This window comes from Papio anubis, chromosome 5, assembly GCF_008728515.1.
Source record: "Papio anubis isolate 15944 chromosome 5, Panubis1.0, whole genome shotgun sequence".
Taxonomy (NCBI): domain Eukaryota; kingdom Metazoa; phylum Chordata; class Mammalia; order Primates; family Cercopithecidae; genus Papio; species Papio anubis.
Genome location: NC_044980.1, coordinates 91693355 through 91700623, shown reverse-complemented (window position 1 = coordinate 91700623; position 7269 = coordinate 91693355). Strand labels below are relative to the sequence as shown.

The 7269-nt window shown below is 43.1% G+C and overlaps 1 pseudogene; it reads right to left on the bottom strand.

Moving 5' to 3' along the window:
• Positions 1-423: 423 nt before the first annotated feature.
• Positions 424-3706, bottom strand: LOC101019744 (annotated as a pseudogene).
• Positions 3707-7269: the final 3563 nt, after the last annotated feature.

Genomic DNA, 7269 nt, shown 5'->3' with positions numbered 1-7269 from the left:
CCCACCACTTTGGGAGGCTGAGATGGGCAAATCACCTGAGGTCAGGAGTTTGAGATCAGCCTGGCCAACATGGTGAGACCCTGTCTCTACTAAAAATTAGCCGGGCAAGGTTAGCTGGGCAAGGTGGTGTGTGCCTGTAATCCCAGCTATTCAGGCAGCTGAAGCAGGAGAATCACTTGAACCTAGGAGGCAGAGGTTGCAGCGAGTGAAGATTGCTCACCAAAAAATGCATTTATCTCATTTATGTTTATTAAAAGGACAGATATGTTTAGTCTTCATCTTATTTTTTATTTATAATGCTTTATATTCTCTTTTACTTTATATATTATCTTTGATTTGCTCTCTTTTTCTCTGTGTATTTTTTTCTGATATCTGAAAGGTCTGTTTTTAGTTCTTATATCAGTTATTTTTATAAATTTTATACTTTTTAACTCTTTCTTGATTTATAAAATTCACATAGTGTCTAATGACTCTTTTTTATGAAATATAAAACATTTAGTAAACTATTCTCTGTCCCTCTCCCATATTTTCCCTCCTGATATTTTATTAACTAGCTTATATTGTTAATTTGTAAAGTTTTGCAACACATACATTGTATTCTACAATCAAAATGTCTACATTGGAAAATTTATTTCTATACATTTATTCAATATTCCCATTTTATCAAGATTTCTGTTTTTTTTTTTTTTTTTTTAATCTTTGAAATAATTTGTTTACTTTTGAACACATGCATTGGGAGAACAACGCTAATCCAGCCTGGGGCCTGCTTCCTGCTGCAACATTTCCAGGCCCTAAGAGTAGGCCAAGGCAAGCACATGAGCACATCTTTCCATGTTAAGTAGTGGGAGATTCCCTAAGTAAAAGGCATTTCCTCAAGTAGGACACATGCAGTCTCCAGCAACAGTGCTGGGGGTTGGGGGTTCTGGGGCTTTCAGGCCAGGGCACTCCCATGACTTGGGAGAAGCCACCTGGTGTTCCAGGCCCTGTCAGGTGAGGCTCCTGCAGCTCAGGCCAGACTCTTCTCAAATTTGGTTTATAAAAGCAATCCGTGGTCTCTTTGGAGGCTTGCTTCTTGCAGCAGCCACAGCACAGCTGAACACACACCTGTTGCCCTTTGGGTTACTGAGAGACAGGACTAGCTGGATTTCCTAGGCCAAGAATCCCTAAGCCTAGCTGGGAAGGCGACCACATCCACCTATAAACAGGGGGCTTGCAACTTAGCTCAAAGCCGACCAATCAGGTAGTAAAGAGAGCTCACTAAAATGCTAATTAGGCAAAAACAGGAGGTAAAGAAATAGCCAATCACCTATCGCCTGAGAGCACAGAGGGAGGGACAATGATTGGGATATAAACCCCAGACATTCAAACAGGGAGGGGCAACCCCCTTTGGGTCCCCTCCCATTTTATGGGAGCTCTATTTTCACTCTATTAAATCTTGCAACTACACACTCTTCTGGTCCATGTTTGTTAGGGCTCAAGGTGAGCTTTTGCTTACCATCCACCACTGCTGTGTGCAGTGGCAGACCCACTGCTGACTTCCATCCCTCCAGATCCAGCAGTGTGTCTGCTGCCTCCTGATCCAGTGAGGTGCCCATGGCCACTCCCTATCGGGCTAAAGGCTTGCCATTGTTCCCGCAGGGCTAAGTGCCCAGGTTAGTCCTAATGGAGCTGAACACTAATCAGTGGGTTCCATGGTTTTCTTCTGTGACCCACGGCTTCTAATAGAGCTATAACACTCACCACATGGCCCAAGATTCCATTCCTTGAAATCGGTGAGGCCAAGAATCCCAGGTCAGAGAACAAGAGGCTTGCCGCCATCTTGGAAGCAGCCCACCACCATTTTGGGAGCTTTAAGAAGAAGGACCCACACCCCCTCTCCCCTTCCCCGTGTAACATTTCCACATTGGTCAGACTTTGCATATTTTAGCTCCAGATAGGGTAGAAGGTCTTGTGGCAGATCCCTGGCTGCTTCTTTGCTTGTTCTTGGACAGGACGTCTGTGCAGCACTCCACCTCCTGGATCTGCTTGTTGCACACACCCACCTTCTCCTTGCTCACCTCCCTGGGCCCTGGCCCGAGGTAGGGCTGGCAGATCCAGGGGAAGGGCAAGTCGCTGGCTGTCTTTGCTACCTCCTGCCTGGATATTTCCTCCTGACACCACAGCTTCAACTCCTGGCTCACGCAGCAACCTCCTCCAGGGTCTTCACCTTGGCCAGCTCCTCTGGCAGCTGCTGATGTACCTGCAGTGCGCAGTGCCACAGCTTGAAGAGGTGGGCCCTGACGCAGGACAGTGGCCAGGGGTGCTCCTGCAGGATGTCCAGGTACTCCCTGGCCAGCTCCCACACCACAGGGCTCCGGCCCTCAAATAGGGAGAGGTTGTACGGGTTACCCTCGGCTCTCATGAGTCCCTGCACGCCTGTGTCCTAAATGTAGCCCTCCACATTCCACAGGCACTGGATGTTTCCGTTTGCAAACACAAGGATAGCCACAGCCTTCCACACTGCTCGCAGGACGCTGCCGCCGACAGGGGCCCCATCTGCTTCTTGGCAGGCCCATGCAAGGTCAGCAACTGGCAGCTGGCCTTCTCCAGGATCTGGACGTACCTCATAGTCTTGTCAATCTCTGGGAAGACACGAATTTTGCATGTGACCGGAACAGAGTTTCTCGTGTGTCAGCTCAATCATTCTTTGGAGCAGGTCCCACTCGTCTGGCAGGTAGGCGCCATAGTGACCTCTCTTGGCTATCACCTGTAGGCGGCCCAAGTTCAGGTTGATGGCGTCACAGTAATCCTGAGCCAGGAGAGCTGTCTGAACTAACACCTCAGGGTCATTGGCACAGAACTGCAGGATGAGGGGCCCGGTCCTTAGGGTACACCTCGCAGTACGGGTTTTCCTTTCAGTAGTTGGTGTTGTGGCTGAATACCTGGGTGTGCAGCGTGGGTGTGTAGCACAGCTGTGCCCCATGGCGGCGGTTCAGCAGCCTCCAGGCCAGCTTGCTCTGGTCACCATGGGGGCCACCACATGGCGCGGCCCTGCCCCAGGGTGCAACTCCAGAACTCGAAGCCCTGCTGCTTTGGCATGGTCTCCAGGTGCCCGAGGGTCCCGTCTTGTCAGCTGCGCACCATTGGCTACGGAGGCATCGGGTGCCGGGTGCCGGGCTCCAGGTGCCGGGTTCCCAGGCCAGCCTGGCTCCCGCCTAGCCGCCTCCCGGGGTCCCTGCCAGTGCTCGGGCCTAAGCGAACACCTGCACCGCGCGGGGGCTGCTGCCGGGCCCAGGGCTCCAAGTTGCCACCCAAAATTTCTACTTTAATCTCGAGGTTGAGTCGGTTCTGTCATCCAATAGATTTTGCAGAGACTTCAGTGTTCTCCCAGTTCAGTGAGGTCTTAGGACACCTGCCTTTCATCTGTGTATCCCCTTGACTGAATATCATGCCCAGAGGTCGAACTTTGTTTCCCTCAGCCTTTTGTAGCTATTGCTATGTCGTGTGCTGTTAACAGCCTTTTTCCTCATGTAGTTAGTTGTTTTGTAAGGAAACACGAAGAACTTTTTATTCTTAATTTCAGTAACTTAACCAGAATATGTGTTTATGTTGATAATCTGTATACTTTTTCACACTGCAGATTGCATTACTTCTTCCATTTATGAAAGTTGTTTTAAGAAAATAGTATCTATGAATATATTTTCTGTTTCATTGTCCTCTTTTTCTATAATCTTCTATATATTTCTTCAATCTATTTTTTTTTTTTTTTTTGAGACGGAGTCTGACTCTGTCACCCAGGCTGGTGTGCAGTGGCATGATCTCTGCTCACTGCAACCTCCACCTCCTGGATTCAAGCGATTCTCCTGCCTCAGCCTCCCGAGTAGCTGGGATTACAGGCATGCACCACCATGCCCGGCTAATTTTTGTATTTTTAGTAGAGACGGGGTTTCACCATGATGGCCAGGCTGGTCTTGAACTCCTGACCTCCGGTGATCTGTCCGCCTTGGCCTCCCAAAGTGCTGGGATTACAGGTGTGAGCCGCCGCGCCTGGCCTCAATCTGTTTTTCTAATTTTGCATCTGCAGTCATTCTCTTATGTCTTTCTCTCTAGGCCGCTGATTTGATTTTCACCTGTGGTTGTTTTGCCCCATGCTGTTTCTAATTTCTTTATAATTTTTAACAGTGGTGTTTTGGTTTTTAATATTTACTTTGGTTTCATAAATCTCCCCATTCTTTTATTTTGACTGTATAGTTCTCCATTCAGCTTTCCAGTTTAGCTAACTTCCTATTACTACGAACAACCCTGAGATTAATATCCTTGCATATGTCCGCTTATAGGCTGAGCCTGTGTAAGAAAATTCTCGCATATGTACCCAGGAATAGGATTACTCAGTCACAGGGTCTGTTTTACTTTATTATTCCATTTGACAAACTATTACCAAATTGCTCTCCAGAGGGTCTGCACCGGTCTGCACTCCCATTTGTAGATTCTGTAGTCCCTTATTCATGTCAATGATTGACATTATCAGACTTTCTTTTTTTTCCCCAATCTTATAGTATAAAGTAGCATCATCTTGCTTTATTTTAAAAATTCTCCCTTTTATTTTCACTTGTATTTCTCTCGATTAACAGTGAGTTTGACATCTTTTCATATATTTTATACTCTTTTGAGTTATTTTCTTCTATGGATTGCCTGCTCATATCATTTACCAATTTTTATATTGATTTTCCTTTTACGTGTTAATTATTGTTCCTTTGGGATACTAAAAATTAGTTCCTTATTGGTTCAAAATATTGTAAATATCTCCTCCCAACCAATTATCTGTCATTAACTTTTTCTTGTTTCCCAAAGCTGATATTGTATTTAGACTTGTTTAATACATTGTCTTGTTTGTTCATTGTATATTTTGGCCTTCAGATTTTAAAATTAACTTGTACAAATTAAAAAAATATACACAGGGCAGGGCACAGTGGCTCATGTCTGTAATTCCAGTATTTTGGGAGGCAGAGGCAGGCGAATTGCCTGAGGTCAGGAGTTTGAGACCAGCCTGGCCAACACGGTGAAACCTCATCTCTACTAAAAACACAAAAAAATTAGCCAGGCGTGGTGGTGGGCGCCTGTAATCCCAGCTACTCAGGAGGCTGAGACAGGGGACTCACTTGTACCGACATGATGCCACCGCACTCCAGTCTGGGCAACAAAGTGTGACTCTGTGTCAAAACAAACAACAACAACAAAACAGAAAAATATTCTGTGATACATTTGATGCAAAATTTTTCTGGTTGGATTTATATTTTTTAGTTTATGCAAAGAATTATAAAGTAGTTCATGCCTCTGTTATAATGATATATTTGCAATATATTTGTGCAAATGTATAAATATTTTATGTATAAGTATTTTTATGTTTTAAATTGTTTTATTCTGTACTCCTAAAGTATTAAATAATACTGGAATTAAATACATGAATACATTCAGAAATATATATAGAATCAAGTTGGAAGTTAATCTTAGAATTTGCTTTATTTATCTCACTTTGTAAATAAGAAAATAGAGACACAAAGAGGTAAATTGACCTAAGTGGATACAGGTTAATTATTGACTTCATCAATCTCATTTAACATATACGTGTATTTCTTAACTTTGACCTTTGTATTTACTACTGATGTCTATGGTTTATTCACTGCTGAGTCTTTCATTCACTATAACACAGAAAAACATATTTGTTAAAATAGATTTTTCATATATTAGACAATTCTTGTTCACATTACCTTGATCATGCATAACCTTCATTATTGGTCTTCTAGGGCAGAGATAATATTTATTCTTGATAAATTTGGCAAAATTGAGACTAGGATATGGTACTTTGGCAAAGGTGTTCTGCTATCATAACAAGTAGCATATGTCTATAAAGCAACTGTCTTCAGAATGGACATCTCTCACTATCTGCATATTCAAGAAAGTTCAGGATACAGTTCAGAGACGATAAGTGCTCTCTTATTTATAACATTTAATTAAAATAGTAAGATGCTGAGCAGATGCAAATATTTTGCAAAACAGATGCCACTAAAAGGCTTTGGTAAGCATGCATCTAAATATGTAAATGTTTTTTCCAAAGACTGTCCTATTAGATTAAGAAAAAGAAACACCATGATAACAATAGACTCTATTTATTTCATGAGAACCTGGCAAGTTTTGGTGAATTTTTAGTGTGTCAACTTGGCTAGTCTACATTACACTTCCCAGAATTTACTGTCCTGTGTGTTGCCAGTTACAGTGAGCCACCAGGGACATTTTTGTGGGAGATTCAGAGGGCAAAAGTGAAGATGCAGCCATTTTATGGCCTAGACAGCTCGTTGCTTGTCTGTTGGATCACCTCCTGGCATGAGTCAGTGACCAGGCCTGCACCTGTTCTACCCTCCCCTGCAGTCAGTGTTTCTGACTCCTGGGCCAGGTGTGTGTGTTTAACACCTTGATGAAAGGCCTTTGTTTCTGCAGGGCTTGTATTTCCTTAAGGTGAGAAGAAACAAGAAATGACATATTGGTCAGTGTGTTCTCAGGGGCTCCAATTGTGCTTATGGGTTTGAGACTGTTCTTGGTCTTCCTCACTTTAGATCCATCTTCTTTCCCGACTGTCTACTGTATGGACTTAAGAGTTTCAGCTTCAGGTGCAAAGTCTACAGCCTTACAGAGACTGCTTAACCAGCTCCCAAAGTTGATAAGGTCAAATACCTGTACCGAATCTATCTATCTATCTATCTATCTATCTATCTAGTCATCATAATCATCTGTCTCCTAATAGTTCTTTTCTGATTAAACCTTACTTGATATATTTCTTCATTTATTTGAAGAAATATGACTAAAATGTCCTTTTAAGCTATATGTGTTATACATAGCACATATGTATTAAAATCAAATTAAGGATTTTGAGTTTTTCACTTTCTATTTGGACCTAAACCAAGAATGACTCTTCTCTTCTTCTTCAACTATCAGGAACATTTGATAAGGTTAAGTTGACTCTTCTTAACTCTGGCTGCATTTTACATATTAATGTGCACTTTGGGCTGCAGAAAATCCTTACTAGACTGATTTAAACACTGAGGAAAAGTTATCTTCCATAGTCCTGAAGTATTTTGTCTCAAGGGTAACTCATCAACAATTTAATGATGTGATTGAGGACCCAGGTCCTTTCCATTTTCTACTCTGCCATCTTGAGATCGTTTTCTTCAGTACCACAAGATGGCTGCTGCAGTTCCAAGAGGAACAACAGCCAGAAGAAGGGGAACTTCATTT